We start from the raw sequence: 12,638 nt of genomic DNA, 5'->3' as shown, positions 1-12,638 counted from the left end.
TCCATGGTGAGGAAACCCACCTTCCTCAGGCTTTGTATGTCTCGGGTGTATACAACTTTGGTCCCGCCAAATCCGTGAAGTTTTGATGTCTCCCCACACCCCCCCACCCAAACCCTGGTTTTTGTGAATGCTGCGTGATTTACTGCCCCCTGCAATTACCCATTGGCATGAAATATCAGATCGCCACTGTTGGAGCCTGAGATCTACATTTTGGTGGTGTGTTAGAGGGCTGATTGAGCGATCTGGCACTTTGCTGTTTACAAGGGTGTTCCGGGAGGCTTCGATTGAAGTGTGCAAGCTTCGAGGCCAAGCTACCTTCAGACGGAGAGTGAGCCCATGATTTCTCATCAATCTTGCTGATGAAAGCACAGAGGAAGGTTGAAATCATCGAGGCGAGTGTGTTCAGCGCTACCAGCCTCTTGCTTGCTGCTGCCCGCAGGTGTCTGTGTGTGACAGTCTCTCTCTCCCTCAATGCTGTCAGAGGATGGTGCAGGAGTTCACGGGCAAATTTTAATTTTCGCGGCCTGTGGATTGGACTCTGTAGCTCATGTTATGATGTGTTTCTGGAACGTGGGGGGAGGGGAGGGGGTTTGCTGTTTTCTTTGAGCAGGTTCCATGGTTTTCTTTTGTTTCCTGGCTGCCTGTGGGGAAGTATGCATGCATATTTTGATAATAAATGTACTTTGAATCTTTGTTTGATGGTTTCCCACAGCAAACTTAGTTAACCTGATGGCCAGACCAAGATGTACAGCTCAATGTCAATGTTCCCTGATTCTCAAATAACATCCTTTCTTTTAGGAAAATCAGATCACTAGTCTCTGATATGGTGCAAAGAAGTATACATACACTCCATAATTTAGCTCCCTATTTACTCTAACAATAAATAGTCACGAACAAAACATCAAGCTGCACATCACTTTGTGCAAAACAGCTGTGGTGTTTGCCTCCTATAACCAGTTAGCACACTTAACAAAAATAAATATTTGCTTCTAATCTAGCTACTAAATTGGGTGTTCCAGAATATCTTCAAGTGTGGCAATTTCTTAGTCAGGCTGTAATAAATATTAAGGATGTGGGAGCTAAGGCTACAGACCTATTTCTAGAAGTCTCAGCCAAAGGCAGATGGGAGACAGCAGGGTTTATTTCCTGGATGTGCATGTAATCATAAATCTACCCTGACAATGAACATATGAATTGTCCCATATCTAAGTAAAAGACAACAATCATGGTTCAACCAGACATATTAAACAGTGAGAGAATAAAAAACGCAGCTGGTGAGCCAGCATGTCTGCTCATTTCACTGGTACTGACTATAATGGACTGACTCAATTGCTGCTTTTATTCATAAAGGAAAATAGTACTGGTACTGCCTTTACAAAATGCACTTGCAAGTTCGAATGAAGCATCCAAGACTTTCTGAAAATAGATTTTGAAAGGCGAACAGAATATAAAATAAATCCAAAAGTCATCATAAGATTAAATTTTGGTATGGTGGGAGTGATTTCACTAAGAAGTCCTTAAACTACTGTTTGGTGTGCAATTTCATTAAGAACAAACCATGTGATCCTTTCCTTTCCTAAGGACATAATCAATAAATTACCTTGAAGTGTTGTCATATTTGACAAATAAATCAACTAATTTATGCACAGCAGTCACACAAATAGTGGAACGTTGAAATAATAATAAGTATTAATATTCATTAAGAATTGCCATCTTTTTTTAAAAGTGGCTTTGAGTCTTCTGAATCAACCAAAGAACAGCAGCTCTGACTTTGAGGTAGACTTTTACATTATGTTGTAACTTCAGCCAATAACCTAGTCTCCAAAAGAAAAAGTCCCACCACTAACCAACTTAATACTAATGCCATCAATGATTATTTGATCAATACTTGCTTTTACAATGATAAAACATGCAAATTGAAATTATTTAATTTCTTGCTAAATGTGCCAACAAGAGGTAAGACCTTGCCTAAGGATAATAGCAAGCAGGGCGGGAAAAATTGAAGAGGGTGATGAATACAGGACTGAATGTGTTATATTTGAATACACACATATACAGAATAAGGTCGGTGATCTTATTGCATAGTTAGAAACTGCCAAACGTGACATTGTGGCCATTACTAAGTTTTGGCTGAAAGAAGCTTAACATCAAAGGACACTCCCTATGTCAGAAGGGCAGGCATGTGGCAGAAAGGATGGAGTGGCTCTGTTGGATAACATGAAATCAAATCCTTAGAAAGAAGGGACATTGATTGGAAAATGTAGAATCCCTATGGGTAGAGCTCAGAAACTGCCATGGTAAAAAAAGACTTTGATGTGAGTTATATACAGGCCTCCAAACAGTAGCCAGGATGTGGGGTACAAGTTACTTGAGGCAGAAAAGGCATGTAATAAGAGCAATATTACGACTGTCACAGGGTATTTCAATATGCAGGTAGATGGGAAAATCAGGTTGGTGCTGGATCCCAAGAGAGCGAATTTGTAGACTGCTTATGAGATGGCTTTTTAGAGCAGCTTGTGGTTGAGCCCATGAGAGAAAAACAATTCTGATTGGGTATTCTGTAATGAACTAGATTTAATTAGTGAGTTTAAGGTAAAGGAATCCATAGGAGGCAGTAAAGTAAAGTAAAGGCATCTGTTAGTCTTGCGAGACCATGGATCTGCGCCTGGAAAGTCTTCACTCTCCAGGGCACAGGCCTGGGCAAGGTTGTATGGAAGACCAGCAGCTGCCCATGCTGCAAGTCTCCCCTCTCCACGACACCAATGTTGTCCAAGGGAAGGGCATTAGGACCCATACAGCTTGGCACCAGTGTCGTCACAGAGCAATGTGTGATTAAGTACCTTGCTCAAGGACACAACATGTTGCCTCGGCTGGGTCTCAAACTCACGACCTTCAGATCACTAGTCCAATGCCTTAATCACTTGGCCATGTGCCCACACAATAGGAGGCAGTGATAATAATATAATAGAATTCACCCTGCAATTTGAGAGGGAGAAGATAAAATCAGACGTTTCAATATTATAGTGGAGTAAAAGGAGTTACAGAGGCATGAGAGAAAAGCTGGCTAAAATTGAGTGAAAGGGAACACTATCAAGGATGATGGCAGAGCAGCAATGCCTAGAATTTCTGGGAGCAATTTGGAAGGTGCAGGATAGATACATCCTAAAGAAGTGGGAACTCAAAGGCAGCATAAAAACAAAAAAGAAGTGATATAATATTACAAAAATTGGAAGTTGGAGGATTGGGAAGTTTTTAAAAATCAACAGACAGCAACTAAAAAAAGCAATAAGCAGAGCAAAGATGAAATATAAAGATAAGGTAGCCAATAATATAAAAGGGTACATCAAAAGATTTTTCAGCTATGTAAAGAGTAAAAGAGAGGCAAGAATGGATATTAGATGGCCAGAAAATGACACTGGAGGTAGAGTAATGGAGGATAAGCTCAATAAGCATTTTCCTCAGCCTTCACTGTGGAAGACACTGGCAGTATGCCAAAAATTGGAGCATATCAGGGCAAAAGTAAGTGTAGTTGCTATTACTAAAGAGAAGGTGTTTGGGAAGCTGAAAGGTCTGAAGGTATTTAAGTAACATGGATCAGCTGGACTACACCCCAGGGTTCTGAAAAGGGTAACTAAAGAAATGGTGGAGGCATTAGTAGTGATCTATTAGTAGACGGGTCATGAAGCAATTCCTTTCACTTCTTTTTATTTCGGATATGATTCTTCTACTGTTGGAACCTGTTATCTACATTCTGGTGGTGCGATTTCTGGCCGATTGGGCGATGTTTCACTTTGCTGCCTCTGAGAGGGTTACCTGAGGCTATGACCAAAGCATGCTGCATGGAGGCTAGAAAGCTTGGAGACAGGGCACTGGCCCATGATCGACTCCATCTTTCACTGATCAGGCACTGAGGACGACTGAAATCATCGAGGTGGGTGTGGAAGATGAGCGAGAGTTCAGCGCCGTCTACCAGCTGCTCACTTGCCACTGCCAGAGAACGTGCCTGTGTGTGACGGTCACTCTCCCACTCTCAATTGCTGCTCCTTGTGTTCGACTGACTTCTCTCTCTCCCTCAATGCTGTCGGCGGATGGTGCCGGAGTAAGGTTTAATCACTGTAGATTGTAAATGTGGGCTCTAATTCAGTTTTTATGATGTGTTCTATTCCTAGTTCTAGGTCTGGCAGGTCTTTTTTTGTTACTACTTTTGGGTGATTTTTGTATCAGGCGGTCTGAAGATAATGAACACTGAGCTGAACTGTACTGAACTATGCCTTTTGTGTTTGAGATTCTGTGCTTTTGATCATTTTTTTGTTGCCATTTGCACGATTTTTTTTGCTCGTGGAGGGGTAGGGTGGTTTGATGTTTAATGTTTTTCTTTGAACGAGTTGATTTCACAGTTCGTCTTTATCTTGTGACTGTGGGGAAGACAAATTTCAGGGTTCCATACTGCATACTTACTTTTATAATAAAAGGACATGGAACTTTGATAGCTTTGTGACCAAGTTTGCAGATGATGCAAAATATAGGTAGAGGAACAGGTAGTGTTAAGGAAATGGGGAGTCTGCAGAGGGACCTGGGCAGATTAGGAGAAAGGGCAAAGAAGTGGCAGATGGAATACAGTGTAGGGAAGTGTATGGTCATGCACATTGGTAGAAGGAATAAAGGTGTAGCCTATTTTCTAAATGGAGGAAAAAGTCAGAAATCAGAGGTGCAAAGGAAGTCCTAGTGCAGGATTCCCTAAAGGTTAATTTATTGGTTGAGGCAGTAGTAAGGAAGGAAAATGCAATGTTAGCATTCATTTCGAGAGAATATAATGTTGAGCCTTTATAAGGCATTGGTCAGACCACATTTGGAATATGGTGAGCAGTTTTGGGCCCCTTATCTAAGAAAGAATATACTGGCATTGAAGTCGGACCAGAGGAAATTCACAAGAGTAATCCCAGGAATGAAAGGATTAACATATGAGGAGTGTTTGATGGCTCAGGGCCTATACTCACTGGAGTTTAGAAGAATGGAGGGCGGGGTTCTCATTGAAATCTATTGAATATTGAAAGACATGTGGATGTGGAGAAGATGTTTCCTATACAGCAGTGGGTGAGTCTAGGACCAGAGGGCATAGTCTCAGAATACAGGGACATCCACTTAGAACAGAGATGAGGAGGAAATTCTTTGCCCGGAGGGTGGTGAATTCGTGGAATTCATTGCCACAAACAGCCGTGGAGACCAGGTCATTGGGTATATTTAAAACAGAGGCTGATAAATTCTTGATGAAGGTAAAATTCAGAGTAAATGCTATTATGAGAGTATATATAAGATACCACATACAACCCATTTTTCTGTGGGCATACTCAGCAAACCTGTAGAATAGTAACTCTAATAGAATCAATGAAAGATCGAGTGCAGAAGACAACAAACTGTGCAAATGCAAATATACATAAATAGCGATAAATAATGAGAATTGAAATGACAAGATAAAGAGTCCTTAAAATGAGATCATTGGTTGTCAGAACATCTCAAAGGATGGGCATGTAAGTGTAGTCATCCCTTTTTATTCAAGAGTCTGATGGTTTTGGGGTAGTGACTGTTCTTGAACCTGATGGTGTGAGTCCTGAGGCTCTTGCACCTTCTACCTGAGGGGAGCAGTGAGAAAAGAGCATGGCCTGGGTGGTGAGGATCTCTGATGATGGTTGCTACTTTTCTATGACAGTGTTTCATGTAGGTGTGCTCAATGGTTGGGAGGGCTTTACCTATGATGTACTGGGCTGAATCTATTAACTTTTGTAGGATCTTCTGTTCAAAGGCATTGGTGCCTGGCCGTGCTGCAGCCAGTCAATACACTCTCCATGACACATCTATAGAGGTTAGCAAAGTTTTTGAAGTCATGCTGAATCTCCGCAGACTCCTAAGGAAATAGAGGTGCTGCTGTGCATTCTTCACAATTGCACTTACCTGCCGGGTCCAGGGCAGGCCCTCTGAAAGAGTAACTCCCAGAAACTTAAAGTTGTTTAGCCCCTCCAACTCTGATTCTCCGACGAGGACCTCTGATTTCCTCTCCTGAAGTCTACAATCAGTTCCTTGGTCTTGCTGACATTGAGTGGGAGGTTGTTGTTAAAGCACCACGGAGCCAAATTTTCAGTCTCCCTCCTGTATGCTGATTCATCGTCACCTTTGATACAGCCCACAACAGTGGTGTCATCAGCAAACTTGGATGTGGTATTGGAGCTGTGCTTAGCCAGACACTCATAGGTGTAAACCGAGTAGAGCAGGGGGCTAAGCGCATAGCCCTGGGGTGCACCTGTGGTGATGGAGATCGTGGAGGAGATGTTGTTGCCAATCTGAACCGACTGGGGTCCACAAGTCGGAAAATCCAGGATCCAATTGCACAAGGAGGCATTGAGGCTAAGGTCTTGGAGCTTATTGACTAGTTTTGAGGTAATGATAGTATTAAATGCTGAGCTGTAATCAATGAAGAGCATCATGATGTAAGCATCTTCGCTGTCCAGATGTTCCAGGTTTGTGTGAAGAGCCAATGAGATGACATCTGCTGTGGACCTGTTGCTCTGGTAGGCAAACTGGAGCAGATCCAGGTCACCTCTCAGCAGGAGCTAATATGCTTCGTCACCAGCCTCTCAAAACACCTCATCACTGTGGATGTAAGTGGATGTGATAGTCATTGAGGCAGGTCACTATGCCCTTCTTGATTGAAGCCTGCTTGAAGCGGGTGGGTACCACACCACCAAAGCAGGAGCTAAGGAGATAGTGAACACACCAGCCCAGGTCTTTAGTACATGGCTGAGTACCCCATCCGATCCAAATGCTTTCCTTGGATTCACCCTCCTGAAGGCAGCCTGCACATCAGCTTCACATACTGAGACCAAAGGATCAACAGGAGATGTGGGGGTTTGTGACGGTTCCTCCATGTTCTGACAGTCAAAATGAGCATAGAAGGCATTGAGCTCATCTGGAAGTGAAGCTCTGCTGTCCCCCACGATGCATGATTTAACTTTGTAGGAGGTTCCAACCCTGCCACAGCTGTCGAGCGTCCCTCATTGATTCCAGTTTGGTCCGGAATCTTCACTTCACCCATGAGATGGCTTTCCGTGGATCATATCCGCACCTCTTGGCGCTGAGCATGGGTCCATGGTGCAGAAGGGAAAGGGAGACAAGAGGGGACCGGTGGTGATTAGGGTCTCAATAGCCAGAGGAGCAGATAGGAGATTCTGTGGACACTCGGATGGTATGTTGCCTCGCAGGTGGCAGGATCAGGGATGTCTCAGTTCATGTCCATAGCATGTTGGAGGGAGAAGGAGCCAGATGTCTTGGTACATATTGGTACCAATGGCATAGGAAGGGAAAACAAAGAAGTCCTGAAGAGAAAACTGAAAAGTAGCACCTCCAGGGTAGTAATTTCTGGATTGGTACCTGTGCCATGTGCCAGTGAGGGTAGAAACAGGATGATTTGGCAGATATAACCATATAACCATATAACAAAAACAGATAAATGCATGGTTGAGAAACTGGTGCGGGGGCTGGGCTTCAGGTTACAGGGAGAAGGCAAATTTTGCTTTTTATGGTTCATCCAGGGCTTCTGATTGCATTTAGTGGGGACACACTCATCTACAGCTGTTTTAGTAAAATCCATTACAACCCTGGTGTATTCATTCAGATCGCTAGATGAGTGCTGGAACATGGTCCAGTCCACTGACTCAAATCAATCCTGTAATCGTTCCTCTGCCTCCTGTGACCACCTCATAGTTGTTAATCTCTGGAGCCTTGCTTTTGGACAGCCAAGTGATCTGGCTTACCAAAATGTGGTCTGGGCAAGGAACAGTAGGCATTCCTTATCTCAGTGTAGTAACGGTCTAGTATGTTGGGACCTCTGATGCTACAGGTTATATGCTGGTGATAATTGGGTAGGGTTTTCTTTAAACAGGCCTGGTTGAAGTCTGACTATAATTTGAAATGTGTCGGGATGGGCTGTTTCTTGTCTGCAGATGACATCGTGCAGTTTCGTGAGCGTTTGTTCTTAGTCAGTCGCTGGTGGTATATAAGCTGCAATCAGGATCACTGGTGAGAATTCCCGGGGTAAATAGAATGGTCTACATTAGATCGTTAGGTGTTCCAAGTCAGGGGAAGCGAGTTCAACATAACCACCACAATGAGAATTGATCATAAAACATGCACCACCTCCCTTTGCCTTACCCAGTGCCAAAGGTTATGGAGAACGTGTTTGACGTGGAGAATAAATCAGCCATGATAGAATGGTGGAGCACAGTCAATGGGCCAAATGGCCTAATTCTGCTCCTATGCCCACTTCTCATTGCTATCATTCAGGGAGGAGGTACAGGAGCCTGAAGACACACAGTCCACGATTCAGCAATAGCTTCTTCCCCTCTGCCATTAGATCTCTGAATGGACATTGAACCCATGAACACCACCTCAGTACTTTTTTAACTCTTTTTGCGCTACTTATTTAACACAAACACACACACACACAAACATACACATTCTTACTGTAATTTACAGTTTTTATTATTATGTATTGCACTGTACTGTTGCTGCAGAACAACAAATTTCACGACAAATGCCAGTGATGTTAAACCTGATTCTGATTCTATGACTTATGTTCTTAGGATAATTGGGAAAGAAAGGAACTTTACAGATAACATTTGTTTTACCTGCAAAATAATGTAATCAACTCTGAAGAACAAAATGGCCTTCATGCTGGAATAGCATTAAAATTACAGCCATTATCCAAAAAAGTTTGGTAATTGTGCAAGAGTAATTTAGTCTATTTTTTTCTTTTTTCATACAATTTTGCATAAAATTGTATTCGTGAATGTTGGTATTAGTAACAGGACCAAGTTATCACATAGCCCCAGAGCTGATGGTAGTGGGTCTCATGAACCATATTTGACCACGTGTTGACTGTGCATCTACACATCTGTGAGCATGAAGTTACAGAATTCTCTGTTCAGGTTTAATTGGTGTTCATTCTTTTTGTGGTGTGCTAAACACATGCTATGTGTCATAGTAATGCCACATTTTGTGACCTGGAAATAAAATCAGGGTAGGATTTTGATTATAACTCATAAGCAATGGCTTGATAGCCACAAACCACTGTAAGGCAACTGCTTTACTATTTGCAGATGTTCCACTGTGGCACAAGTTCATGACATCATCATGTTAGCAAATGATACTAGAGAATGGCAGGGAGACTAGGTGAATCCATCCTAAGAATGTATGTCTCAATTCCCCAATGGAAATGAACATCATGTGTCAAGTGGCTCTAGTGTACAATTGGAATCTTTAAAAAAAATGCAATGGATTTAGTTTCTAGTTTCAAATTCCTTAGAGCCAATATGCAGTTCAATGTGAATACCTGGAAACAGCTAATTTATTTTGCTTCTTCAGTTTAACGTCAGAGAGAGACAAGATCCTTGTAAGTTGTTACTACATTGGACATGGGTTCTCCATTAAATATACCAGAATGAGGTAGTTTGATTTTATTCAGATGCAAGTTTTATTTTATTACCTTAACAATTCAGCTCTCAAATAAATTCAACCATATTGTCTCATTCCTTCAGAATACAACTATTGATCATCTTTAAAAACTGTATTTTTTACATTTTCCATCTCTCTCAATCCCATACTTCTAGTGTCTCAGTTTATGAACATGCTTTTATAATTAATGAATTATTGTGCTTCATACTTATTTGTGCTCTCTGGTCTCTGGTACCACGGCAGAGCAGATATTGATTTTTTTCTCTCTGTCTGATCAAGATAAATGGAGATCCAAAGCTCAGGGTTTGTATTTACATAATGGATCAAAGAGGTGCAGAAGAATTAAAGTGACATCCATGGTCAGCAGGCTGACATGAAAAGGAAAGTCCTGGTAAACACTAGGATCAACAATAGAGAGGGAGTAAGAATTGAGATCTCAGTCAGACTTTCAGGCGCTAAAGTCTAAGTTGAAAGTAAGATCTATACGATTACAAACACATAATAGCATGAGAAACAATAGGAAAATAAGATTATTACATTGTTGGTGATGTGGTGCCTAGAGGTGGGAGGACTTCAAATTCATGGGGCATTGCAGTTCTAGGGTGATGCCTATTGCACTTCACCAGAATTAGGATCAACGCCCTTACTGGGAATTTCACTGGTGGATGGGAGCATTTATACTATATTTGCCAAGGTGTAGGTGCTGGTGTAGTGCATGAAACAGAATTAAGGATATTTAACAGTGCGAATGTTTGAGGGTAAAAGAGGATGAAATAGCATAGTGCTAGTCAGAAACAGACTGAGACCAGGAGAGGTTAAAATGCACAAGCGCATAAATGCAGTAAGGTTGGTGACCTGCAATTACAGATTTTGTCAGAAAGTAATACAAAGGAAATAACAGAATTGGCAATTCAATTGATCAGACAATATTAGAATGGTTTATTATTGTCATATGTTCTGAGATATGGTGAAAATCTGTCTTGCAGACTTAATATAGCTCAAATCATTACACAGTGTTTTGAGGTAGAACAAGGTAAGACAATAATAGAATGGAGAATAAAGTGTAACAGCTACAGAGAGAGTGCTGTGCAGGTAGACACTAATGTGCAAGATCATAATGAGGTAAATTGTGAGGTCATTCGCACTAGGAAAGTATTCAATATTTAGTTTCTAGTTTCAGATTCCTTGGTACCACCATGCAGTACTCAATCCTGAGAAATGGGGCAGCTTTCATTGAGGAAGTTGCAGTGTTGGACAGAGATGATGTCTTTGTGGAGTCAATGACAGAATCCATTTGGTTAGTTAAGTATAATTTTAAGGTTTAGGTTAATAAAGGAGAAGTGCAAGAAGCAACCTCAAACTTAATCAGAGGGGAGCTGTCTGTAAAGAATTGAGAAAAAATCTCGCCGAGTTATCAGATAAATATTATGATGGATAACTGTGGACAACACTGAAACAGTATCAGAAAATGCAATGTTCTTCACAAACACTGAGGGGGCCAACGAGAGATAATAGAAAGATGGTAATTGGAAATGTAAGGAACTGTACATATAAAATTCAGGAGCTCCTGCAGGCTATCTGGGGTAATGTGCACATCAGCATGTAATTGAAGCTCATCTTTCCTGACCTACTTAGGTCATTAAAGTGCTGAATCCAGAAGAATAACACTATATTCCTTTTGACTTCTGCTGGTATCCCAAACATGCTTCCCTGGGTTCCACACCAGGCTTCCTCTTCTCTTTGGTAGGGAAGAAGCTCCTGACCTAGCAACAGATCTGTAGCGGTGTCACTAAAACAGGTTAGCTTGCACCCTGCTGGATTCTATCCTGACATTTGCTTCTCTTTTGTTCCTAACATCATTCACCTTCAAATTATATGATAGACAGACCACTGCTCAGTGTTGCTGATTGGATGAAACACCCAGCAGTAAATTCATTCATCGTGGGTTGAATTATTATGCACCTTGAAACATCCTTGCTTCCCCTGTTCTCTGCTGGAGTGGCAGCTTAATAGCTTGGGGAAAATTTTGTGTAGCGCACAGGCACAGTGAGCGATGGACTAAATGTGGGTCTCTGCACATACCTTGACATTTGTGGTTACAGTGGTGTTTGATGATAAAGAAAAATGAAAGAACTACTCTTGTACAATGTTTTTACCTACCTCAGAGCATCCCAGAGCACTTTACAACTAATGCAGAAAATATGCCAACAGATATGCAAAAATGATCGGGTAATTTACTTTATTGATATTGGCTATAAATTTGTAACCAACTGGGAATAATTTCCTGCGCTTTATATAGCATCAAAGGATTACTCACAACCAGCTAGAAGGCAGTAATTATATTACTGCAGTCTCTCTAAAGATTTTGATTCACTGAATGTAAAGCATTACTGGTAAAACCAGCAATATATTGCTATTTGTAATTTTGCCTCAAAAAGTAAGTGGCTCATCGGGCTATTTCAGAGGACTATTCAGAATCTACCAGGATGACCATTCTGGAGTTAAAGTTAAGGCAGACTGGGCAGCACAATGGTGCCGTGGCTGCCTCATAGTTCCTACAGTTCAGGTTTAATCCTGTGTTGTTTGTCTGGAGCTCGTAGGTTCTTCCGAAGACCATGTTTCATCTGGGTGCTCTGGTTTTCAAGACATGGGGTAGGTTAATTATGTCCTAGTGTGTAGGATTGGTTGAGCCAGGGGAGGGTGGGAATTAATGTTATGATTAATATTAGCAGATTCTTGAAAGGCTGGAGCAGAATCACTGGGCCAAAGGGCCTGTTTCTGTGCTGTATATGACTCCAAGGGTGGTAAAATATCTTCTCTAAAAATCATTAGTGAAATGGACTTCTTTGACAATCCAGTAGTTCCATAGGTTGATCTGATACTCTAATTTAAATTTACTAACTACTATGATGGGAACCAAGACTCATATTTCCTAGCTAGCATTCCAATCCTCTGTCCAGTAATGTAACCATTATGCTACCATACTCCACTCTTCAAGACATCCATTCAGCAATGTATATACTTCTCAGAAGAAGGAGAAACAAAATATATTGAATGAAGTGTTTAAGAACACTTAGCTGCTACAGATTGTGGCATATTTGAAGTACAGCTCATAACCACAGAAATTACAATCT

This window comes from Mobula hypostoma, chromosome 9 (genome assembly GCF_963921235.1).
Source record: "Mobula hypostoma chromosome 9, sMobHyp1.1, whole genome shotgun sequence".
NCBI lineage: Eukaryota > Metazoa > Chordata > Chondrichthyes > Myliobatiformes > Myliobatidae > Mobula > Mobula hypostoma.
Note: the sequence above shows the minus strand (reverse complement) of the source record.